At 48.1% G+C, this 26,874-nt stretch overlaps 1 long non-coding RNA gene across 1 annotated transcript; it reads right to left on the reverse strand.

Annotated features, from left to right (window-relative positions):
• Positions 1–1,510: 1,510 nt before the first annotated feature.
• LOC125426863 lies at positions 1,511–26,874 on the reverse strand. The gene is made up of 4 exons (XR_007243586.1): positions 26,732–26,874; positions 12,015–12,137; positions 5,474–5,586; positions 1,511–3,595 (listed from the first exon to the last, which is right to left on the reverse strand). It is a non-coding gene; the product is annotated as an uncharacterized LOC125426863 (long non-coding RNA).

The raw sequence follows: 26,874 nt of genomic DNA on the forward strand, positions 1-26,874 counted from the left end.
ACTTCTTGACATTATCTGCGACTCAGCTGACTTAAATGCAAGTACTCCTGATTACTAGCTTTGAGTACTGGGCTGTTATTCCTTTTCGTTCTAGAACATAAAAGATCTCCATCTATCCTTCTCCCTTTCAGACTAGTCTTCCTAAGCCAATTAATGCACACATGCCTCACCCCACAAATGGCATTAGGGAATCAGGATCTTATCCACATGTATCCGTATGCAGATCCTCACTAGCATCAAGATACTCATCTCAGCTTCTTTGAACCAGCCATGGGAATTATTATTATTTTATTATTTATTAAATTTAGTATACCGCCCTATCCCCGAAGGGAATGGTCTTTTGACTCAAATGGCAACGGGCGGGACCACTCAAATTTAGGAACAGCGTTTTCCATCCTTGCAAAAGAAGGATGCAAACCTCCCTTTGCAGAGCAAAAGAAGAATCCGATAAAGAATCGGTCAATAGGGTTAGGGGTTAGGGGTTAGGGTTAGGGGTCCCACAAAAGACTTTTCTGGAAGTCAGCCTTGTTGAATAACTGTGTAATCCACCTCGGGAGGGCTGAAATTATTTAGGAAGCCATGCACCCCTGCACCAAATCGGGTGCCCCTTATTTATTTTATTTTATTTTATTTTATTTATTGTATACCGCCCTCTCCCAGAGGGCTCAGGGCGGTGAACAACAAAATACTCAGCTAGAGCACAAAATAAAATCAATGGATACCAGAATTAATTAAATAAATAATCATGGCTCTATACATATTAAAACCAAACCCCATTAAAACACAGCGTTCTAGTACCAAACACAACAGATGGCATACTGGGGCAAGAGGCAAACACCATGACAGCAGGGCCCTGCGCAACTTTGACTTGCCAAGTTCTGAAGCAACCGCTGCCCTGCCGCTCCTCCATGTTAGGAGCCCACATTGCTGTGAGTAGGGGCAGTCTTTGGACATGCTCACGGGTGGAGCTGACTTTAGTTGACTTCCACAGAACTTTCGGTCCAGGAAATACCCCTCTGCCACATTTTAGAGTGATGTAACCCACTGAGTGGCAATAAGGGTTTTCAGGTTGGCCAAGGAGTTTTTTAAGTTTTCTTTGCTCCCTACAGCCCCTGAAACCCCTTAGAACAAGTGATGGCGAACCTTTTTGAGACCGAGGGCCCAAATTGCAACCCAAACCCCACTTATTTATCGCAAAGTGCCAACACGGCAATTTAACCTGAATGCTGAGGTTTAAGTTTAGAAAAAAAACTGGTTGGCTCCCTCTTCCTCCGCCCCACCCACTCGAGCAGGGGCCAGCCTGCTCTAGCCTCCAGCAAGTCCCGCACGCACCGCTCTGTGCCTCTCTAGCATCTCTGCCTTCTCTGCACCCCCCCCCCCCTTGGGCAGCAGCCATCCGGAGCACAGGCACCAGGCCTGCCAGCCGAGTCCTCCCTGCTCACCACGGTGCGTGCCCAGGCCAGCTTAGATGTGTGTGTGAGGGGGGAGTGATTTTCCACCCCCCACATGATGAACTCTGTGTGCGTGTGCCCACAGAGAGGGCTCGGAGTGCCACCTCTGGCACCCATGCCAGAGGTTCGCCATCACTGCCTTAGAAGGTGGCATGGCTGTGTTGTAGTTAGGTTAGGGTTAGAAGGCTCCAGACTTGCTGTTCCTGGTCACATGGAACTTCTCCCCCCCCCCACCCCCACACACACATATACCGTGGACTGCACTATTAAATGGGTCTTAACTTCTGAATAGACTGGGTCTAGTTCTTCAAGCACTTTTATTATTAGACATCTACGGTGCTGCAAACCTACATCGGATGGCTTCCTGTGGAGGGTGATCTACCAGAATGCACTTCAGCAAGTGGCCAAATTGAAATATAACAGGAGCCACACAAAAGAGCACAAGACCATTCTCTTGGGTTCAGGCAAGAGAAACGTGCAAGTGGATTTCTCAAAGATCTATATTCTACGAATGTTACAATGAAGAAGAAACGTTGTCAAGTGGTCGGGTATGTCACACCACACTTCAACTGGTTTTATGGTCATTCCATTTTTTAAGAGAGCCTTGAGATCTGTCGTTTGGTGGAAAGATGAGGGAGTTTCAACGGACAAATCTCAACGCCTTAGCAAACCACAATTCCCAGGATTCTTTGGGTAAAGTGACATAAAACCAGTGCCCATCTGCAGCGGAGGCAGAGGTTTAGTACATTCCTTGCTTGGAGCTCAATGTACTTTTAGTGTCCTTCTCTTTGGCATTTTCAGAACTTTGGCAGCTACAGCGTTTCTCACCAATCACTCAACTGTTTGCTTCGCAGGACAAGCCAAAGAATTATTAAAATGAACTCCACCCACTGGATGCTTAACACAACAGCTACAACCTCAAGCAGAACCAAATACACTCACCTCGAACGTGTGACTCACCAAACGGAGCAAATATGCTTTCCCCAAATTATACATGCAGGTGTGCAAACACACACATAATTACCTGACAAAGCATTAATACTGATTGCGTTTTGCGCCGACTGACCAACTGTCAGACTGAGACATCAGGAACCCAGAGAGGATTTAGAACAAACTGTAAAAGCAGCTGTCCCCAAACAAACAAACCTGCCCTGGTTCCCCACCTTTAGACAATCATTTTCCTGAAATTTAAAAATCCGGTAACAACCAAAATAATCTGGGGGACAAATTGAGCGAGTGAAACCATATGCATTCCAGCCTCAGAACATGTAATGCTGCCCAACACCCGAAAGCCGAAAAGGAATCATCAATGAATCAATGCTGTTTAATGGTGCCGAATACTTTGCATTTGAAAAATTCGGTAAAGAACGCATGTTGTTTGATCCTTCATGGGAAGGAACTCCTCTTTCATCCTTACAAAACCCTCTTCAGCAAATCCATCGCTTAACTCTCAATTGACTTTCTCTTTTTCAAAAAGGGTCGTATGGTTGAGATGCTAAAGTTAGTTCCAATATATACAGACAGGGGGAAAAGCCAAGAAGCATTGCACAAAAGATTTCATGGGAAATCTTCCTATGGCACCTATTTCGTAGGGGCACCAAGTTCCTTCTGCAGTAATACAGATTCCTGGGGGATGAAATACTATCTCCAAGGCATTCCCCAGTAGAGCTGAAAGTTACTGGCACCTTGGACCTCCCCTTCCGGCCATGCTAGCAAGCCCTCTCCGACATTCAGGAACGAAAACAATCTGCAGCTTCGAAAAAGCTACCTCACTTCATTTTATAAATAAGCAACGGTGGATTTTGCTCCAAATGACCACTTGAGTAGCCCACTCCATAAATGGCACTCTCTGTTGGATAAGGCACGATATGATACGAACGGAGCTCTTCGTAATAAAGGGACTGTGCGCGGCATTCTTGTACCATGAACTTCAGCCGTTTTCTCGCGTCAGAGTAGGCAGTCCTATAGCATGGGGTTCCCTTAAAGTATTCATAGCGTTCGCGCTCCGTTTCCAGGTGAATCTTCCTCAGCAAGTTGTTGATCAACACCGACCGGCGGAGATAGACTTCAGGATCGTCAAGAAACTGAAGCTTCTGCAGAGATAGTTTCAAAATACAAGTTCGATCTTCGGGCAATATCAGGTGCTAGGATAGTAGAAACATTAAAAAGGTTAGCGTCGTTGTGACAAGGTGACAAATTTATTTAGCAAAGCCCGACGTTGGATATACCCTTGATGTAGAACTACCGGAGTCTTATGCCAGCAAATGAAAAAGGGCGCTATCTTTAATGGCATTTGCAAGTCATCAGCTACATGGGTTTTACCAGAACTACCATATAAACTCGCGTATAAGCTGAAATTTTCAGCCTTTTTTTAGGCTGAAAAATGCCCCCCTCGGCTTATACGCGGGTCATACCCTCCCCCCGCGCAGAGTCACAGCGCTTACCTATGAGTGGCGAAGCCTCGTTCCCCTCACTAACTCATGTTTTCTTTCTTGCAGGCTCAAAGTTTAAGGCGTTGTTTTAGGGAAGCTGCCGGCTTTCTAAGCTCTAAGTCTGCAGGGAAGCTGCCTCTCCAGGCAGCCTGTCTATCGTTTTCTTAAAAGGGCAATGCCTCGCCCCTCCTTAAAAAGTATCCCAAAGGTTTCTGGAGCGCGCCTTTCCTCCAGCTGTGGCTCCTTTGCCAGCTCAGCACCCTGCCTCCTAATGGATCTTTCCCACCCTCGGCTTATAAGCGAGTCAATAAAATTTCCCAGGTTTTTGAGGTAGAATTGGGTGCCTCAGCTTATATGAGGGTCGGCTTATACGCGAGTATATACGGTAATTGTTCTGAGCTTCTGTCAGGGCAATTTCTGTGTTACTGAAAAAGTATTTTGACAATTTTTACATGGATTCATTTTAATAAGATGTCTGGAGATACTTTGATGTCAATATCTAAGTTTGTTATCGATTGCTTACACATAATACAATGCTTCTTAGACCTGAATAGTTTCTATTCCTTACTGCCTCTCCTGGTACATCCCTCAAATAGTGCACTGGTCAGTGAATTACAGTTTTCTGGTGATCCCCAGCCAAGGAAATCCAACTTGCTGACCTAATGCAGTTCCACAGGGCCTGTAAAAGGAAGCTTTTCCACCAGGCGTATGGTTGAGGCAGATGTGGTCAACATCTGGAAGCCTCTCCCACCAACACTAACACCATCAACTCTATCAGTGGTGGGATCCAAAAATTTTAGTAACAGGTTCCCATGGTGGTGGGATTCAAACAGCGGCATAGCACCAATGGGGCTGGGCGGGGCACAACAGGGGCGTGGCCGGGCATTCTGGGGGCGGGGCATTAATATTTTCTCTGTTACTGTAAAAAACTCTTACTGAAAAAAAAAGTTCCTAATTTCCAGCTGGTATCTTTCTGTCCATAATTTAAACTCATTATAGCAAGTCCTATCGTCTACTGCCAACAGAAACAACTACTTCTCTTCTAATTGACTGCCGGTCAAATACTTAATACTTTCAAATACTTAATTTTGTTTCTAGAAATCAAAAGAAGGATACTTTCCTTAAACAAGGAACTTTATACCATATTTCTAAAACATGTTTTTAAAATAGCCGAACAGGGAGAATTATCCCGTTTTCTACCTTCGCTAACCAGCCACATAGGAGACAACAGGACTTTATGATTTATGGACCTAATGGAATTTCTAACGGAAAAGCAGACCCAATTAGTAACCCCCTCTCGGCACACACAAATAATTAGCAACCCACTCTCGGGAACTGGTGAGAACCTGCTGGATCCCACCTCTGAACTCTACCGACATCAATTAAGAGAACGCCGATGTGGTGGGCTCTATGCTGAAACCTTGGAACACAAACGCCATCTTGGTAGTTCATGCTTTTATCGAATGTGTATTATTCATTGCTTTTGCATGTTTGTTTTACGGAGGTTGTGAGCCGCCCTGAGCTCGAAAGGGGAGGGGTGGCATATTGAATTAAATAAATAAATAAATAAACATTAAGTTAAAGACTCACTTTTGGAAAATAACCCTGGTAATCTGGATGTAAATCTTCCTCTTCTGCATATTTCCTCTTAAAGTAGGCTACTTTCGACGTTGTTAAGGTCTTCGTGGATACTCAGCTTGGATCTGTTGGGCAACAAGAGAAACTTGGTGGTATTGCGGCAACCTCATTTCCTAGCCTTGCAGGGCATTCGTTTTACAAGTTGTCCATTTGATTATTATGACAGACCTTTTTTTAAAAAAAAAAGGCAAGGAAGAATTAAACAGTCTGCGGAATAACTAAAAGGGACCATTGCATCCAGAGGCAGGAAACATCAGAGTATCATTGCTTGGAGGCAATATCAGCAGCAGCAGCAGGAGGAGAAGAAGGAGGAGAAGGAGAAGGAGAAGGAAAAGAAGGAGAAGGAGAAGGAGAAGGAGAAGGAGAAGGAGAAGAAGAAGAAGAAGAAGAAGAAGAAGAAGAAGAAGAAGAAGAAGAAGAAGAAGAAGAAGAAGAAGAAGAAGAAGAAGAAGAAAAGGAGGAGGAGGAGGAGGAGGAGGAGGAGTTTGGATTTATACCCCACCTTTCTCTCCTGTAAGGAGACTCAAGGTGGATTACAAGCTCCTTTCCCTTCCTCTCCCCACAACAGACACCTTGTGAGGCAGGTGGGGCTGAGAGAGTTCTGAGAGAACTGTGACTAGCCCACGACCACTCAGCAGGAATGTAGGAGTGTGGAAACACATCTGGTTCAACAGATAAGACTCCACTGCTCATGTGGAGGAGTGGGGCATTCAACCTGGTTCTCCAGATTAGAGTCCACCTGCTCTTAACCAACAGACCACGCTGAATCTCTCATAGATGGACTATGATCTAATCCAGCAGGGCTCTTCTTATGTTCCAGGGAAGGCCTCGACCTCTGTGCCTTGTTGTTGGCCCTCCAGAGCACAGGTGTCAAACTCACGGCCCTCCAGAAGTTATGGACTATAGTTCCAGGGGATGATGGGAACTGTAGTCCATAACTTCTGGAGGGCCGCGAGTAGAGTTTGACACCTATGCTCCAGAGGAACTGGTTGGTCACTGTGTGAGAGGGGGGCCCGAACTGGATGGACCACTGGCCTGATATGGGTAAAACTCTTCTTATGCTCTTCATAAAAGCAACGGCTTCACTTGCAGGATAAATGTTTCCCTCACCACTGTCAATTTTCAATTTCAACAGTAGGTGGAGCAGTTGCCACATCAAAAATCCAGCCCAGCATGAAAGAGCAAAAAACCACATTTCTCTGATTCCCCCTCCCCTATGTCTATTCAATAAAATATTTAGGGTCAGTCGGTTCAGAGGAGCATCCCGGCAGTAGTATCACTTCCTTGAATTGTTCACCAAACGGCTCTCGAAACTTTGGCAGCAAAAAGAAGCCACACATTTAAAGCCGCCTTCTACTAAATCGATGCTTGGTTTATCACAATCAATATTGTCTAAACTGACTGGCAACTAGGGTTTCCGTGTCCCCACGGCCTCCAACTTGGGTTGGGGGCAGTGGTGGCATTCAAAATAATTTAACAACCGGTTCCGGTGGTGGGATTCAAATAATTTAACGGTTGGGGTGCTGTGTGGTTTCCGGGCTGTCTGGCCGTGTTCTAGCAGCATTCTCTCCTGACATTTCGCCTGAATCTGTGGCTGGCAGATCTTCAGAGGATCTGATAGTAGGAAAGGAAAGCAAGTGGAGTATATATACCTGTGAGTAACAATGAAGATATATACCTGTGAGTAACAATGAAGATAGCAAGGTCAACGGGTGAGGGCATCTGAATAGAAGTAGCCTGGCATGTGAGTAACAATGAAGTATATAGCATGTGAGTAACAATGAAGATAGCAAGGTCAATGGGTGAGGGCATCTGAATAGAAGTAGCCTGGCATGTGAGTAACAATGAAGTATATAGCATGTGAGTAACAATGAAGATAGCAAGGTCAATGGGTGAGGGCATCTGAATAGAAGTAGCCTGGCCTTTGTTCCTTTTGATTGTTGATTGTCTGTAGTCATCCTGCGTTTTGTGTGGAGCTGATTAGTCACTGTCTTTAGTGTTTTTCAACACTGGCCGCCAAGCCTTCGACAATACATAACAACTGGTTGTTTACAAGCACCAACTTAACAACTGGTTCTGCCAATGTGGTGCAAATGTGCTGAATCCCGCCACTGGTTGGGGGGCAGAATTGCCAGAGCCAAGTTGGGAAACCCCTGGAGATTTGGGGTTGGAGACTGGGGAGGACAGAAACTTCAATGTGCGCGATGCCACAGACACCCTGCCCTCCAAAGCAGCCATTTTCCTCCAGGGAAACTGATCTCTGTTGATGAGCTGCCATTCTGGGAGACCCCCACGCCCTACCTGGAGGATGGTGTCCCTACTGGCAGAGTAGTGTAGCAGTTAAGAGCAGGTGGACTCTAATCTAGAGGACCAGGTTCGATTCCCAACTCCTCCACATGAGTGGCGGACTCTTATCTGGTAAACTGGATTTGTTACTCCACTCCTACAGTCCTGCTGGGGGACCTTGGGCTGGTCCCAGTTCTCTCAGAACTCTCTCAGCCTCACCTACCTCACAAGGTGTCTGTTGTGGGGAGAGGAAGGAGCACAGAGTGGTCAGCTGCGGTCTTGAAGTCCAAGCTCTGCGTACAACACAAGTTCGATCCTGACAGAAGTTTGTTTTAGGTAGCCAGGTTGACTCATCCTTCCATCCTTTTGTGGCTGATAAAATGAGTACCCTGCTTGCTGGGTGTTAAGTGTAGACAGCTGGGCAAAGCAATGGTAAACCGTCCCATAAACATAGCGAGACAGCACAGTGCTGTGGTTAAAAGCAGGTGGATTCTAATCTGGAGAACCGGGTTTGATTCCCTACTCCTCCACCTGAGTGGCAGAGGCTTATCTGGTGAACTAGATGTGTTTCCGCACTCCTGCATTCCTGCTGGGTGACCTTGGGCTAGTCACAGTTCTTCAGAGCTCTCTCAGCCCCACCCACCTCACAGGGTGTTTGTTGTGAGGGGGGAAGGGAAAGGAGTTTATAAACCTATTTGAGTCTCCTTACAGGAGAGAAAGGTGGGATATAAATCCAAACTACTACTACTACTACTACTATTACTACTACTACTACTACTAAATGTTGTGCTGTGACGTCACATTGATGGCAATTCCTCAAAAGCCAAAAGTAATCGTCTCCTGCCTTTGACTTCCTTCATATTGACAATAACGCCAATATGCTAGTAAGTGACCAAGGCCAGAAGCCATTCCGAGCATCTTTTGTGCACTGAAAATGAGGCTCTGGAGAATACAGTCTGTTGGAAACGGGTGATAATTTTTGAGAGTCGCCATGACGGCGCCGACAACCCGGGATATATTGCAACGTTCTTGGCAAGACGAATCGTTTGCTTCATAACCTAAGTGAAGTTTGCACTTAAAAAGAGTTGTTATCGCATCTGATGGCAGCCTTCCATTTTGGTAATTTTTCCCAGCTGCGACACTTCTCTGAAGGAGCAGAATGAAAATGTGTCCTTCCCTGCTCCAAAAACCTGGGAGGGTGAGAGCTGTCCTCCTCTTGAGGAGACGGATTCAGAGCCAGCTACCCAAATTTATGTTTTAAAAACACACAGAATTTTTTTTTGTTAGTACCGCTAGCATTTTTGAAGTTATGCCAACATTTTATTTACTACTACTACTACTACTACTACTACTACTACTACTACTACTATTACTACGGTAGATTTCACAGCTGCTAGATCTTTAGCTGGTTGTTGGCTTTTCATTACAATTCGAGCGTCACCCTAAGATCTAGGAAGTTGTAATGTATCGGCATACCGTGTTTCCCCGAAAATAAGACAGTGTCTTTTATTTTTATTTTCGCTCCCAAAGATGCGCTATGTCTTATTTTCAGGGGATGTCTTATTTTTCTGTGTTCTGTTTGTCGGGCATGCTTCCAAACAAAAACTTTGCTATGTCTTACTTTTGGGGGATGCCTTATATTTCGCACTTCAGCAAAACCTCTACTATGTCTTATTTTCAGGGGATGTCTTATATTCGGGGAAACAGGGTAGTATTCGTGCGGATCCCAGCAGGTAGCCCAGTGCAAAACCTAAGTTTTACATATCCCTCCCCCCCTTATGGGCAGCTGCCCCCCCCCCCCCCCCATGGCCAAACAACATTTTTTGCACCAGGTCATCTCAAAAATCACCAGGTCATCTTAAAGAGGAGGGGAGCAATTTCCCACCCCCACGTGACTAAATGGCCGCAGACCGGGGATATTTGACCCCGTATGTCCCGCTGGATGGTACACCCCTGGGTCTCCTCAAGTTTTCCTATCTAGGCATGGACCAGATCTACTTAGAAGAAGAGTAGAAGAAGAGTTTGGATTTATACCCCCCCCCCTTTCTCTCCTGCAGGAGACTCAAAGGGGCTTACAATCTCCTTGCCCTTCCCCACTCACAACAAACACCCTGTGAGGTAGGTGGGGCTGAGAGAGCTCTGGAAAGCTGTGACTAGCCCAAGGTCACCCAGCTGGCGTGTGTGGAAGTGCACAGGCTAATCTGAATTCCCCAGATAAGCCTCCACAGCTCAGGCGGCAGAGCTGGGAATCAAACCCGGTTCCTCCAGATTAGATACACGAGCTCTTAACCTCCTACGCCACTGCTGCTCCTTAGGAAGTCATATTCCTCTCCAAACACCTCCTGGGTGCCCCCCAAATTCCTTGGGCTTCTGTCACCCCTCCAGGAGGATACCGAAACTGATCTTTTAATCTAATTGCAACCAAAGCCCTGGCGAGGGCCGGGGGAACATTTCCACAGGTGGGGTACTCTGCGCTTATTTAAAACGGTGCAATTTATTTTATAAATTCAGGAAGGAAGGAAAAGAAAGACTAATCCCATTAATACTTGGCCTGCTTTCATAAATTATTGGAACATAGACTATAATACCATTTTCCAAGCATTCTGTCCGTCACGTCACAGAAGAGTGAGAGTCTAGAAATTATTTATTCATTTTGAGCCATTTATTAGCTGCCGTTCTGCCTTACAGAGCTCAAGGGCAGTTTACGATACCAACAAAGAGAACTTGGTAAAACCCACCATTGAAAACTGCCGTTTATTTCTGATTTTGCTTCTTGAAGGTCGCATTCAATGTATGAACCCGTGTAGAAAAATAACAAAGGTAGTGTAGTAGCTGGTGCACTAGACAGAGTCTGGGACGATTTGGGGACTGATCTCCACCTTAAGGTGAAACTTGATGTGTCCTCTGTTGTATCCTCAGTACACAACCCTGCTAGGTAGGTTAAAAGCCCTTTGGAGATGGGCAGTTCCTAAATCTAATGATAACTAAATAAAATAAATAAAATAAATAAAAGCTGAGAGGAAGAAGTTGATCCAAGGTCAACCAGATAGTTTTCATGGCCGAATAGGGATTCGAACCAGGGTCTAACATATTCTAGTCCACCATTCTACCCTGTACATCACATTGGTTCATGAAGAGCTTATCTAGTCCAACGTTCTAACTGCTGCACCATGCTTCCTCTCAGATTCCTCTCAGAACAGTGCCATTGCTTAGTCAGAAAGGAATGTTGTAAAAAGTGGATAGGTGGTACAACAGGTGGTACAATGGGAAAACAAATCTGGAAGAAGCTGTCTGCAGTTAAGAAGAAGAAGAGTTTTGGATTTATACCCCACCTTTCTCTCCTGTAAGGAGACTCAAGGTGGCTTACCAGCTCCTTTCCCTTCCTGTCCCCACAACAGACACCTTGTGAGGTAGGTGGGGCTGAGAGAGTTTAGAGAGAACTGTGACTAGCCCAAGGTCGCCCAGCAAGACGTGCCCAGATGGAGGATGTAGGCTAGCCAACAGCGAGCAGATATCCTATTGGCTCTTCGACTTGATCACTGTTGGGGTGATAAGGCAGGATAGAAATCTAAAACATGAATAAATATGAATAAATAAAAATAAACGTGCAATTCCACCCATGGCCACCTTCCTTGGTGGTGCTATACCGCTGAGAACCATTCAGAAGTTGTTGCTATTTGACTCATGTACCACTCTCTCCACAAACAAAATCAATTCTACTGCTTTGCAAGCAAGGGTTAAATATGTAGAAGAAGAGAAGAAGAGATTGGATTTATACCCCCACCTTTCTCTCCTGTAAGGACACTCAAGCTCCTTTCCCTACAATGGATACCTTGTGAGGTAGGTGAGGCTGAGAGAGCTCTGAGAGAACTGTGACTAGTTCAATGTCACCCAGCAGGAATATAGGAGTGCGGAAACACACCTAGTTCACCAGATAAGCCTCTGCCACTCAGGTGGAGGAGTGGGGACTCAAACCCAGTTCTCCAGATTAGAATCCACCTGCTCTTAACCACTACACCACACTGGCCAGACGCTAGCCGCTTTCCTTTAAGACCTGTAAAATGTGCCGTTAATAAACATACAGTTCTTTGTGATGCTTGATTTTAATTTAATTGAAGCGGGTTTCCTTTAAGACCTGGAAACGTACAGTTAATAAACACACAGTTCTTTGTGACGCTTGATTTTAATTAAAGCAAACAAGTGGTACCTCTCGATGAAGAATCAATCCACAAAGCGCCGTTCCACGGGGTTCTCAGCAAGTCTAATAAGTCTGTCCCTTTGTGCGAGCCCCGCTCTCATTGCTCTGCGCGCAGTCCTGCTGAACAAACACCTGTTAAAATGAATTGAGGACAAGGGAGGGAGAAGAAGAGAAAGGTACATTAAGGTGCGTTAAGCTACGCGGCAAAGGTGGTCATGTCACCCCGCAACAAAACTCTACCTTCCGGGGAGGGGAGGGGAGAAACCGTGGTTCCAAGCTCACCAAGCGATTTCTGGAAGCCGCCTGCTCTTTGGCAGCCCTGACCTTGCTTATGGGAAACTGAAATGCTTCCTAGCTGAGGCCCCTTCTGCACATGCAGAATGACGCACTTTCAATCCACTTTCAATCCACTTTGAAGCTGGATTTTACTGTGCGGAATAGCCAAATCCACTTGCATTTTTTAAAAAAATATTTTTTATTGTATAGTTTGAAATAATCGTTCTATTTACATCTTTCTGATATCATTTCCAAACAATACATTTTCCCTTTTTTTCCCTCCTGCCCTCCCCTAACACCGTGTTTTACTTTTCTTTAACCAAACAGCAGTAAGTTCGTTCGTTGTTGTCTTCTTGTCCACGTGTCTTCTTTGACTCCCGTCTCCTTCATCCAGTTCTCATAACTTGTCCATATCTTCATTATTTCATTCTGTGTTTCTTGCCATGTTTTATTCTTTGATAATATTTCAAAAATGTCTAATGTCACTTGTTCCCATATACATTCCAACTATTTCTGAATCGTCCATTTTTTCTTATCTTTCCATCCAAACGCTATCACTGCATGTATTGCTCTAATCCACGTTTTATACAGCCAAATCCACTTTCACAACTGTTGTGTAAGTGGGGTGCTGTGTGGTTTCCGGGTTGTATGGCCGTGTTCTAGCATCATTCTCTCCTGACGTTTCGCCTGCATCTGTGCCTGGCATCTTCAGAGGATCTGATTGTAGGAAAGCAACAGAAACATACTTGAGTATCCAGGGTGGGGGAAAGAACCATTGTCTGTTAACAAGTAAAGAGTGTATCAGATCCTCCGAAGATGCCAGCCACAGATGCTGGCGAAACGTCAGGAGAGAATGCTGCTAGAACACGGCCATACAGCCCGGAAACCACACAGCGCCCCAGTGATTCCCGCCGTGAAAGCCTTCGACGATACAATTGTGTAAGTGGATTGAATGTGCATTATTCTGCATGTGCGGAAGAGGCCTGAGAGTATTGAAATATTTTCAGGGAGGACAAAACTCATTTTCAGTCTGAGTGACGTCAATAATCACAGCAGAAAGGACTCAATAAATTAGGTGGCTTTGAGTGAGACCAATGGGGAAATTTCCAAGGCTGAATTCTCTCTGTCTTCTCCTTTCCTTTAAAATAAGTGTGTGTGTGTGTGTGTGCTTTCCTTTAAAATGTGTCTGTCTGTCTGTCTGTCTGTCTGTCTGTCTGTCTGTCTGTCTGTCTGTCTCTCTCTCTCTCTCTCTCTCTCTGTGTGTGTGTGTGTGTGTGTGTGTGTGTGTGTGTGTGTGTGTGTGTGTGTGTGTGTGAAAATCAAACGCATTTGCAGAGACACCTTGCAGATAACGTCTCACCGTGGGGAAAGTGGGAAGAACAGTTTGGATCCTGACCTTCTCTTCCAGCTGTGGAAGAGGGGAACTTTTGAGCAATTCCCTTTCCCCTGTAAGACTCCCCACTTCGCTCAACGTGCTTGACAGCCAGCGTGGTGTAGCGGTTCAGAGCAGGTGGATTCTAATCTGGAGAACCGGGTTTGATTCCCCACTTCTCCACCTGACTGGCAGAGGCTTATCTGGTGAGCCGGATGTGTTTCCGCACTCCTACATTCCTGCTGGGTGACCTTGGGCTAGTCACAGTTCCCTCAGAACTCTCTCAGCCCCACCTGCCTCACAAGGTCTCTGTTGCGGGGAGAGGAAGGGAAAGGAGTTTGCAAGCCACCTTCCGTCTCCTTACAGGAGATAAAGGTGGGGTATAAATCCAAATCCTCCTCCTCCTCCTCCTCCTCCTCCTCCTCCTCCTCCTCCTCTTCTTCTTCTTCTTCTTCTTCTTCTTCTTCTTCTTCTTCTTCTTCTTCTTCTTCTTCTTCTTCTTCTTCTTCTTCTTCTTCTTCTTCTTCCCCGGGGGTTTTGAGCAGGGCTGATTTTGAGAGACACATCAGCCTGCAGTAAGAAGGGACAGGTATGAAAGTCCACCCTCTTCTACTCCACTTGCTCTGCTTGCACTAGATAGGATCCATCCCAAGGATTATGCTTGTACCCTTCCAACACTTCACAGATGGAAGTAGGGAATTGTGTATGTTCGTGTACGTGTGTGGATGTGCCTGCAACCCTATCTTAGGTGCAGCAGTGGCGTAGGAGGTTAAGAGCTCGTGTATCTAATCTGGAGGAACCGGGTTTGATTCCCAGCTCTGCCGCCTGAGCTGTGGAGGCTTATCTGGGGAATTCAGATTAGCCTGTGCACTCCCACACACGCCAGCTGGGTGACCTTGGGCTAGTCACAGCTTCTCGGAGCTCTCTCAGCCCCATCCACATCACAGGGTGTTTGTTGTGAGGGGAGAAGTTAGTCTCCTGCAGGAGAGAAAGGGGGGATAAAAATCCAAACTCTTCTTCTTCTTCTTCATCTTCTTCATCTTGCCCTTATCTGGATGGCCTAGGCTAGTCTCAACAGATCTCAGAAGCTAAGCAGGGTTGGCCCTTGGATGGGAAATCACAAGGGAGGCAAACAACGTTCAAGTCATCGAATCCTCAAGAGCACAGGTGTCAAACTCTCGCCCCTCTAGATGTTATGGACTACAGTTCCCTTCATCCCCTGCCAGCATGATGCTGATGATGGGAGCTGCAGTCCATAACATCTGGAGGGGCGAGAGGTTGACACCTGTGCTCAAGACAATGCAGGGATAGTCAGCTCCCAAGCCTGGAAGCTACGGAAATGAATGAGTTTTGCATTCGGCCTTCACACCCCTCAAGTCGAAACACATCAACGCTGGATGCGATTCTCAATGATCCGAAGGGCGTCGCTTAAGTGCGGTTAGGGGAGCATTCTGGCGAAGCGGGGGGGGGACACAACTACATGCATAATTGATGATAATCGGAGAGGGCGCCGCTCGGCAAGCGACCTTCCGTGCTCTGGTGGAGAGGAAAGTCTGTTAGCTTTGCCACCCCTCCCCATTTGGAGTAGCTTAGCATGGGAGCGATACTGTTGGAATAAGCGACTTCTGCATGCCTGGACACTGGGGGGGTGCTGTGTATCTCACTCTAACTGTGATGTTGCCTCTCTTGTTTGCCCTCCTTGTCTGGGCCAGGAGACCGCCCACTAACTTCCTTTCTTCCCCATGCTGGTTTCACTTCTGCTCTAGCCTTTGACCCGAGCGCATGGTCAATGGCAGCCTGCTACAGTGGGGCCTTTCCCACTGTAGCATCGTCTCACCTGCACACACGTGATGGCGCGTTAGTTGTGCCCACTTGTCTTAGGAAAGTAATCTCTTTAGACTAGGGTTTCTTTCTATCTACCTTTTTCCTGGAACAAAGCTGTGAACTGGAGATGCTTGAAGAAATGTAAGTTTTACCTTTTACATTTATCTCTTGGGAAGTTTCTATAAACTGCACTCACACACACTACTGGGCAGATCCATGATTCTAAACTAAATCTAACAGATATGTACTCGAGTAGCTGGTGTTCCAGCTGCAAATAGGCTTTCTAGACTTGATTCCGGCTGAAGGCACCTTACGATAACGCTTTGCCGGATCGCGTCAAGAGTCTGTCTAGTCCAGGGGCCTGCAAGCTGCGGCTCTCCAGATGTTCATGGACTACAAATCCCATCAGCCCCCTGCCATGTTAGCAGGGGCTGACGGGAATTGTAGTCCACGAACATCTGGAAAGTCACAGGTTGTAGACCTCTGGTCTAGTCTAGCATTCTACTTCCAACAATTGGAGATACTGCGGCTCTGGAGAACAGCATCTGCTTGGCCTACCGAAAGTCCCGGGTTCAATCCCTGGGACCCCAATTTTTTTTTTTTTAAAGACCAGGCAGTGGATGATTTCTGCCCCACCTTTCTCTCCTGTAAGGAGACTTAAGGTGGCTTACAAGCTCCTTTCCTTTCCTCTCCCCACAACAGCCCAAGGTCGCACAGCAGGAAAGTAGGAGTTCGGAAACAAATCTGATTCACCAGATAAGCCTCTGCCACTCAGTAGTAGTAGTAGTAGTAGTAGTAGTAGTAGTAGTAGTAGTAGTAGTAGTAGTGATGGTGGTGGTGGTGGTGGTGGTGGTGGTGGTGGTGGTGGTGGTGGTAGTGGTGGTGGTTGTAGTGGTAGTAGTGGTGGTAGTAGTAGTAGTGGTGGTGGTGGTAGTAGTGGTGGTGGTCGTAGTAATGGTAGTAGTGGTGGTGGTAGTAGTGGTGGTGGTGGTGGTGGTGGTGGTAGTAGTAGTAGTAGTAGTAGTAGTAGTAGTAGTAGTAGTAGTAGTAGTAGTAGTAGTAGTAGTAGTAGTAGTAGTAGTAGTTTGGATTTATATCTCACCTTTCTCTCTTTTCTTTTCTTTTATGTACACTGAGAGCATATGCACCGGAGACAAATTCCTTGTGTGTCCAATCACACTTGGCCAATAAAGATTCTATTCTATTCTATTCTATTCTATTCTATTCTATTCTGTAAGGAGACTCAAATGGGTTTACAAACTCCTTTCCCTTCCCCCCTCACAACAAACCCCCTGTGAGGTGGGTGGGGCTGAGAGAGCTCTGAACAACTGTGACTAGCCCAAGGTCACCCAGCAGGAATGTAGGAGTGCAGAAACACATCTGGCTCACCAGATAAGCTTCTGCCACTCATGTGGAGGAATGGGGAATCAAACCCAGTTCTCCAGATCAGAATCCACCTGCTCTTAACCACTACACCACGCTGGCTCTCTCTGTAAAAGATGTATCGTTGAAAGCTTTCTTGCCTGGAATCAACTGGGGCCGTTGTGGGTTTTCCAGGCAGTGCAGCTGCGGTCTCATCATTTTTGCTCCTCACGTTTGCCTTTGAGGATGCCAGCCAGAAATGCGGCCGAAACATTCGGAGCAAGAACTACCAAGACAAGACTGCACAGCCCGGAAATCCCACAACAGTCAGAAGTGAAAGACTTCTCTCTGAGACCCTGGAGAGGCACTGCCATTCTGAGCAGACAGCCCGGACGTTCGTGGAGGAGGGTGCATAAGGCAACTTTAGGGGTATGTTTGCAGCATACGCCGGGTAATCTGCTTTGAGACTCAGCAAGAAACTATAAATAAATGAACTAAATAAATAAAAACAGATTTCTCCAGGAGGATCAGAGTGTGAAGGTGACGGCCTCCATCTCTTGCATGTGTGGTCAAGTCACAGTCAACTTCCAGCCACCCCATCGGGTTTTCGGGGCAAGAAATGTTCAGAGGTGGTTTTGCCATTGCCTGCCTCTGCATAGCAACCCGAGGACTTCCTCGGTGGTCTCCCATCCAAGTACCAACCAGGGTTAGCCCCTCCCTCCCCTCCCTTGCATGCCACCCCTCCCTTCCTCCCTTCCCCTCCCTCACTCCCCTTCTGTTGCATGTCACCCTCCCCTCCCCATCCCCTCCCTCTGCTAGGGTGGGTGGGCCATGTCCAGATGCCAAGTGGCCCTCCCTCCCCTCCCTTGCATGCCACCCCTCACTCACTCACTCCCTCCCTTCCCCTCACTCCCTCCCCTTCTTTTGCATGTCACCCTCCCCTCCCCCTTCCCCTCCCTCTGCTAGGGTGGGTGGGCCATGTCCAGATCCCAAGGGGTCCTCCCTCCCCTCCTTTGCATGCCACCCCTCCCTTCCTTCCCTTGCATGTCACCCCTCCCTCCCCTTCCCCTCCCTCCACTAGAGTGAGTGGGCCATGTCCAGATTTCGGGCCTGCTCTGAATTACCCCCTCGGGATTGCCCCTCCCTCCCCGCCCTTACATGCCACCCCTCACTCCCTCCCCTCCATCACTCCACTAACCTTGCATACAACCCCTCCCGCTCCCTCCGCTAAGGTGGGTGGACCATGTCCAGATGCCGGAGCCCTCCCTTTCCCTTGCATGCCACCCCTTACTGCCTCCCCTCCCTCAATCCCCTTTCCTAGAGAAAATAAATGCTTGGGAGGGGGTGGATTTTATGACATAGTACACCACTGAGGTCCCTATCCTCCACAGACTCCATCTTCAAATATCTAGCTTCTGAGATCTGGCTATAGTCTGTCTCAGAAAAAGATGTTAGTAGGGTTGTATATTCCTCCGCCACAGAACTCAACATGCCAGACCTTCTTTGTTATAGAATGCTCCGCCTGGGTCCTAGCGCCTACCTGTCCAAAAGGCAAGGATTGGCGATAGTTGTTCAGTGAACTATAAATGCTCTTGTATCAATGTGCACAAAATAATGGCTTTGACCAAGGAAGCATGTAAAAATGAATGATATTCTCATATTCATTAAAAACTATATTCTAATGTGGAAGAATACCATTTTCTCAACCGCTGCACCTCAGCTGACAGCACTACCATCTGGTTCTGTGACAGAGTGTTGCCTGGGCTATCCAAAATCTATCTCCCAAAATCTGGAATTTAGAAACTGCTCAGGATACCCTTGCTTACGGTGACCAGACGTCCTGCTTTTGGTGGGACAGTCCTGCCTTAAGACAATTTGTCCCGCGTCCCGTGGGTTTTTTGAAGTGTCTTGATTTTTGGAAGGCTGCCGCACTGCCTTCTGATGCGAAGCCCAGAAGACAGTCGCGGCAGCCTCCCGGCGCGTATAATGGCTTCGCAGGAGCGCACTGCCTTCTGGGGTGCTCCTGGTTCGGCGGGAAACCAGGGAGCGCCCCAGAAGGCAGTGCGCCCCTGTGGCCACGTGCGCAGGAGATTGCTGCACTGCCTTCTGGGGCACAAGGCAGTGCGGCAGCCACCCGCGCACGCGGCCGCAGGAGCACTGCCTTCTGGGGCACTCCCGTTTTCCGCCCTCTCACAGGGCGGGAAAAGGGAGCACCCCAGAAGGCAGTGCACTCCTTTGGCTGCGCACGTGCAGCCGCCCACCTACCCACCCATCCCGGTTTACAAAGGTGACCATCTGGTCACCTTACCTTGCTGGAGGGGGCAGTCACTGGGGATGACTTGAGCTCCATGCCCTGCATAAAGGCCTGCTGAGGGCATCAGGCTAGCCACTGTGTTGAAACAAGATGTTGGACTAGATAGACCACTGGTCTGATGTAACAGTTATGTTCTGAAGGAGTTTCCTGTTTACTTTCATGATTCATGGTTGCTGGTGGATTTATGCTCCATGACTACCAGGTCGGTGCAGAACCAAGAGTCCTTCAGGGTGTTAAAAGAGCTCCAGAGCCAATGGTGCCAAGTGGTCACGTTGTCCCCGCCCCTGGGACCCCGTGCCCCAGCTTGCTCTGGGACCCCAGGGCAGGTTGTGACAGAAATTTCCACACGTGGACTAAAGAAGGGTTGAAAAGTTTGGATATATACCCCCGCTTTTCTCTCCTGTAAGGAGACTCAAGGTGGCTTACGAGCTCCTTTCCCTTCCTCTCCCCACAACAGACACCTGTTGAGGTCGGTGGGACTGAGAGAGTTCTGAGAGAACTGGGACGAGCCCAAGGTCACCCAGCAGGCTTCACATGGAGGGGTGGGGAATCCACCCTAATTCTCCAGATCAGAGCCTGTGCTCTTAACCATTACACCACACTGGCCCTCACATTGTACAAAGTCAGGCAATCAGCCCACCAAGTTTAATACTGTCTGTCATAAAGGATAGCAGCCTTCCACAATTGAGGTCTTTCACCTCCTGTCTGATCCTTTTGCACCGCATAGAACAGGGGTCTGCAACCTGCGGCTCTCCAGATGTTCATTGGCCATGCTGGCCAATTGGCCATGCTGGCAGGGGCTGATGGGAATTGTAGTCCATGAACATCTGGAGAGCCGCAGGTTGCAGACCCCTGGCATAGAACCTGGAACTTTGTGATTTTCAAGCAGATGGTCTCCCACTAAGCAACAATGTGAAGCTGAGCCAGACTGTGAAGGGTCGTTGTCTTTTCTTTGAGTGGCGGCAGCTCTCTGGGGTGTCCACAGAGACTTCCACACCATTGACTACCTGATCCTTTTAGCTGGAAGTGCTGGGAACTGAACCCGGGGCCTTTTGCATCCAAAGCTGATGCTCTACCATTGAGCCACCGGCACCTCTACTGTCGTAAAGGGACAGTCCTTCCGTATGCATACCCTGCAGCCAATAGTGCAAAGAGCCATCAAGTCTCAGTCAACATATGGTGACCTGAGCAAGGGGTGTTCTCAAGGCAAACAATTAAGCAGGGTTGGTTTGCCGCTGCCCAGAGGTGGGATCCAGCAGGTTCTCACAGGTTCCCGAGAGTAGGTTACTAATTATTTGTGTGTGCCGAGAGGGGGTTACTAATGGGTGGTTTTGCCACGTGATTTTTGCCTTAGTTACGCCCCTCCTCTCAGCAGTAGCGCACAGAACTTGAAGCAGTCTAGCAGGAGGTGCACCGGCGTGCTTGGCAGCCTGCGCCTGCATGCATTGGTTTCCCGCCAAAGGACCTTGCCACAGCCCCGCCCAGGAATGCCCCGCCCCCGTAATGCCCGGCCACACCCCCGTTGTGCCCTGCCCAGTCCCACTGGCGTTACGCCACAGTTTGAATCCCACCACCATGGGAACCTACTACAATTTTTGGATCCCACCACTGCGACTGCTTTCCTCTGCAGAATTTTCCTTGGTGCTCTGTTGTGAGAGCCAGCGCGGCGTAGTGGTTAAGAGCAGGTGGATTCTAATCTGGAAAACTGGGTTTGATTCCCCACTCCTCCACCTGAGTGGTGGAAGAAGAAGAAGAAGAAGAAGAAGAAGAAGAAGAAGAAGAAGAAGAAGAAGAAGAAGAAGAAGAAGAAGAAGAAGAAGAAGAAGAAGAAGAAGAAGAAGAAGAAGAAGAAGAGTTTGGATTTTTATCCCCCCCTTTCTCTCCTGCAGGAGACTCAAAGGGGCTGACAATCTCCTTGCCCTTCCCCCCCTCACAACAAACACCCTGTGAGGTAGGTGGGGCTGAGAGAGCTCCGAGAAGCTGTGACTAGCCCAAGGTCACCCAGCTGGCATGTGTGGGAGCGCACAGGCTAATCTGAATTCCCCAGATAAGCCTCCACAGCTCAGGTGGTAGAGCTGGGAATCAAACCCGGTTCCTCCAGATTAGATACACGAGCTCTTAACCTCCTACGCCACTTTTGGCTACCTTGGGCTAGTCACAGTTCTGGCTGAACTCTCTCAGCCCCACCTGCCTCACAAGGTGTCTGTTGTGGGGAGAGGAGGGGAAAGGAGCTTGTAAGCCACCTTGAGTCTCCTCACAAGAGAGAAAGGTGGGGTATAAATCCAAGCTCTTCTTCTTCGTCTGATCCCTGACCCTGTTTAGCTTCTGAAAGCTGATGAGATAGGGGCTGTGGCTGCTATGCCGTACCACCTTCCCACCCCGCCCCAGCATTATATCTCACTGTGTGTTTTCTAGCTAACGTAGCCACACACACACACACGGACACACACATGCTTTGGGTGATCACGTGCAAGAAGGAAGCTTGTCTCTGTTGACTGCCAAGTGGTTTGTGCCGGTCATTGGTTTGCTTTCGCACGCTTCAGAGATGAACCATATTATTGTCTCAAGCTCCGGCATGGAATTTTCCTTCAGAAACAGCGGATGTTCCGGAGATACTAAAAACTGCAGGAGTTTGTCGAACAGCCACAGGTCACTGTTTGCCTTGATCGGACAGGGCTTAAGAGGATCATCTAAGGCTGGGCACGTGCTGTCAATCATCTCTCTGGCAAGGAAAAGGAAAGAGCAAACCCAAACCCCTGACGCCCCTTCCTGATCAACCAGTCAGTGGGCTTTTGGCTTTTGGAAAGGATAGACTGGAGAAGATATATGTACTTAATTCGACAGGCAGCAGGGCGGACACATCCATGCGCTTCTCAGAATGAGCGGAGTAAAAGGTAAAAAACCCCAATATATACAGTGTTATCTTTATTTTAAATGTCAAAAATTATTTGCAGCTCCAAGTGTTTTCTTTTCCCGTGGAAAACGGGTCCAAATGGCTCTTTGAGTGTTAAAGGTTCCCTACCCCTGTTCTATTGCATAGGTGTCAAACTCTCGGCCTTCCAGATGTTATGCACTACAGTTCCCATCATCCCCTGCCAGCATGATGCTGGCAGGGGGTGATGGGAACTGTAGTCCATAACATCTGGAGGGCCACAAGTTTGACATCTGTGTTCTATTGCAACCGAGCTGCATGCAACGCTGATACAAAACAACAATAACAACAAAACAAAACAAAACGATCCACTTGCAAACAGTTGAGATCTAAAGCAAAAGTAACCTTGAGAAATGGTTCAAAGGCCATTCTCGGGGACCGTCAGACAAGCCCCGAAGTAATGCTCAAGAACTGAGATGCTCAAGCAGGAGGGGTCTCTTGCCTGCGTCCCCCAGATTGGCCTGAGTTTTGATACGGAGCTCTCTCTATATATAGACAGTTGTTTCATCTGGGCGGTGGCAACTTCGCGGGGTTACTATGGTTACTTCACAGAGTTCCGATGTGTGTGTGTGTGTGTGTGTGTGTGTGTGTGTGTGTGTGTGTGTGTAGGTCAAAACCTGCCTTTTTAAAATAAATGTGGGTGAGCGTTTGCCAGTGCCCCCTGAATCTATGGTGCGTTTTGAGTGTTCACAAACGGTGCAAAACACCCCTGCAAAATAGGTCAACATTTTTAAGACTGAAGAGTTGAGAGGGAGTGTTTTTCCTAAAGCTACCCCGCTGTGCTCACACCCAGAGGAACGTCCAGACTCAAAAAAAAGTCACACCCTGCCAGTCTATGTTCTATAATCTCTCCACACAATGTGTCTCATATACACACATAAATTAACAGGCATATATAACACATAATGCACGAAGCCCCAAGAATATGCATTTAGAGCGCTGGGCTGCATTCAATGAAGATCCCAGGAAAAAAAACTATGCAAACAGAGCACATATTGGGGTGTTGCGGGGTTTCCGGGCTGTATAGCCGTGTTCCAGTAGCATTTTCTTTCTCAGGAGAAAGTGCTACTGGAACACGGCCATACAGCCCGGAAACCCCACAACACCTCTGTGTTTTCTGGCCATGAAAGCCTTCAACAATACAGAGCCCATATTTTATTTTATTTATTGTTCAATGTCACAACCTGCCTTCTTCTATTGCAGGGGTAGGGAACCTGCGGCTCGAGAGCCGCATGTGGCTCTTCTGCCCTTGCACTGCGGCTCCCCGAGCCGAGCCACCAGCCCCATCCTTGCCCGCCCTGCAGGCAGCAGGGCGGGCGCACCAATTGTCCGGCTTCCCCTCTTGCCCACCCGTTGGAATGGCGAGGCCGAGCCGCTGGCCCCATCCTTGCCCGCCCTGCAGGCAGCAGGGCGGACGCATCCATGCGCTTCTCAGAATGAGCGGAGTAAAAGGTAAAAACCCCCAATATATACAGTGTTATCTTTATTTTAAATGTCAAAAATTATTTGCAGCTCCAAGTGTTTTCTTTTCCCGTGGAAAACGGGTCCAAATGGCTCTTTGAGTGTTAAAGGTTCCCTACCCCTGTTCTATTGCATAGGTGTCAAACTCTCGGCCTTCCAGATGTTATGCACTACAGTTCCCATCATCCCCTGCCAGCATGATGCTGGCAGGGGGTGATGGGAACTGTAGTCCATAACATCTGGAGGGCCACAAGTTTGACATCTGTGTTCTATTGCAACCGAGCTGCATGCAACGCTGATACAAAACAACAATAACAACAAAACAAAACAAAACGATCCACTTGCAAACAGTTGAGATCTAAAGCAAAAGTAACCTTGAGAAATGGTTCAAAGGCCATTCTCGGGGACCGTCAGACAAGCCCCGAAGTAATGCTCAAGAACTGAGATGCTCAAGCAGGAGGGGTCTCTTGCCTGCGTCCCCCAGATTGGCCTGAGTTTTGATACGGAGCTCTCTCTATATATAGACAGTTGTTTCATCTGGGCGGTGGCAACTTCGCGGGGTTACTATGGTTACTTCACAGAGTTCCGACCACTTAGTGTTTCCATGGTTGGGTGTTGATGGGGAAGAAATAAGGAGTGGGGGTGTGTGTGTGTGTGTGTGTGTGTGTGTGTGTGTGTGTGTGTGTGTGTGTGTGTGTGTGTGTGTGTGTGTGTGTGTGTGTGTGTGTGTGTGTGTGTGTGTGTGTGTGTGTGTGTGTTTTGGAGAAAGGTGTCATACAGTCACTAGAGTACAAATTTGCTCAGGGATCAGACCCTCCCTGTTTTTCTCTCACTCCTGTCGTTCCCTCTCATAATCCAGCGCCAGCAGCTCCTGAGCCAGCTGGCAAACACCTGCCGGCAATCTGTAGGGAGAGCCTGCAAAGGACATAGGTCACCTCGCTTGTCAGAAGAGAACCATCTTGAGAAGTTAGATGGGGAAATCAAGACTGCCTGCTCCTTAGACCCAGGGGGGCGGGGGCTGTCTGAGGTTAGTCAATACAAATGAGCTCAGAAGCAATTTTAGAATAGAAAAAGAAGAAGAAGAAGAAGAAGAAGAAGAAGAGGAAGAGGAAGAGGAAGAGGAAGAGGAGGAGCAGGAGGAGCAGGAGGAGCAAGAAGAAGAAGAAGAAGAGGAAGAGGAAGAGGAGGAGCAGGAGCAGGAGCAGGAGGAGCAGGAGGAGCAAGAAGAAGAAGAAGAAGAAGAAGAAGAAGAAGAAGAAGAAGAAGAAGAAGAAGAAGAAGAAGAAGAAGACTTGGATTTATATCCCCTCTTTCTCTCCTGTAAGGAGACTCAAAGGGGCTTACAATCTCCTTTCCCTTCCCACCCTTTCCCCACACAACAAGCACCCTGTGAAGCGGGTGGGGCTGAGAGAGCTCCGAATAACTGTGACTAGCCCAAGGTCACCCAGCTGGCATGTGTTGGAGTGCACAAGCTAATCTGGTTCCCCAGATAAGCCTCCACAGCTGAAGTGGCAGAGCGAGGAATCAAACCCAGTTCCTCCAGATTAGAATGCACCTGCTCTTAACCTCTACGCCACGCTGGCTCTCTAGAGTCAGAGGCTCCCATAGTGGCCATCTAGTCCAACCCCTTGCTCAATACAGGATCAGCCTAGAGACTCTAGCATCCCAGACAAGAGTTCATGCAACCACTGCTTGAACATTGCCAGTGAGGGGGAGCTCCCCACCTCCCTAGGTCGCCGATTACGCTGCTGAATTACTCTCACTGTCAAAAAAAACCCTTTTTCCTAATGTCCGGTTGGAACCTTTGTCCCAGTAATTTAAAGCCATTCTTGTGAGTCCTGTCTTCTGCTGCCAACGGTAACAGCTCCCTGCTCTTCCCTAAGAGTCAGCCCTTCAAATACTTCAAGGGAGCAATCCTGCACACACACACACACACACACACACAGAGAGAGAGAGAGAGAGAGAGAGAGAGAGAGAGCCTCCTCTTCTCCAGCCTGAACAGTCCCAAGTCCCTCAGCCTTTCCTTGTTTTTTTTTCAGGTTCCTTGTTTTGTCCTTTCCTTGTTTTGTTCTGGTTCAGTAATCTACTATAGTTGGGGAGGATATTGCCCAAGCATGGGAAAATTGCTTCGGAGCATGCAGCGGGTCCCAGAGATCTTCTCTGAAGAAGAAGAGTTTGGATTTATACCCCACCTTTCTCTCCTGTGAGGAGACTCAAGGTGGCTTACAAGCTCCTTTCCCTTCCTCTCCCCACAACAGACACCTGGTGAGGCAGATGGGGCTGAGAGAGTTCTGAGAGAACTGTGCCTAGTCCAAGGTCACCCAGCAGGAATGCAGGAGTGTGCGATCACATCTGGTTCACCGGATAAGCCTCTGCCACTCAGGTGGAGGAGTGGGGAATCAAACCCGCTTCTCCAGATTAGAAACCCCCCTGCTCTTAACCACTACGCCACGCTGGCTGTCTGAAGTCCCTATGGCGGGCAAAGCGGACGGTTCTGGATTTAAGACGGTCCTGCGGCAGCTTTCAAAACAACTTTTCTGGAAGGCAGCTCCGTGGGACAGAATGGAACTTACTTCCGAGGAGACCCACTGATGCTTCTTTCTGCAGCTCAGTCAGTGAGGGCACCTTAGACTTCCCCCAAGACCGTAACCCTAGCTAGGTGTGGTTATTCGGGAGCTGCGGAAAAGCACTCTGTGCATGCTTGGAAAAGGTCTCATTGTTATCGCTCCAGGGAGGAGGGTTTTTTCCCCTTAAAGGCATGCTCCGAGCTTTCACAGTGCAAACCAGCTACATATCTCATGTTGGGGAGGGGGGGAGGAAGAAAGACTCCTAACCCCAGGTGAGTGAGGTTACACTGCGGAGCTGTAAAAAAAAAAGCATTCTGTGCATGCTCAGAAATGCTCTCAGCACCAGGCTAGGAAACATTGCTGCTCGAGCGTTAGAGGAAGCGGGCTCGGGCTCGCCAAACTCTGGTGCCGGAATAAATCGGTGTTGATCGTCTCAAGCGCCCCTGGGATCCCGTTTTTCATCTCCTTCTACAGACGAACCCATTTGGATCGACTCCAGGGATGTTAAGTCCTCAAGAAACAATTAAGTCCTCCAACTGGTCACACTTTTTGGTTTCAAAAAGGGAGGCAAGGAAAAATAAACAAAGCAAAACAAAAGCCCTCTTTGCTTTCTCCTACCTTTGGTTGGGTCAGGGAGGCTCAGCTGCCTCAGGGATGGCGGAGAGAGGTGCCGGCTTTCCACTCCCTCCAGGAGCCCTTGGAAGAAGAGGAGGAGGAGGAGGAGGAGGAGGAGGAGGAGGAAGGTGGCGGTCGGCCAGGCT

This window comes from Sphaerodactylus townsendi, linkage group LG02 (assembly GCF_021028975.2).
Source record: "Sphaerodactylus townsendi isolate TG3544 linkage group LG02, MPM_Stown_v2.3, whole genome shotgun sequence".
Classification (NCBI taxonomy): domain Eukaryota; kingdom Metazoa; phylum Chordata; class Lepidosauria; order Squamata; family Sphaerodactylidae; genus Sphaerodactylus; species Sphaerodactylus townsendi.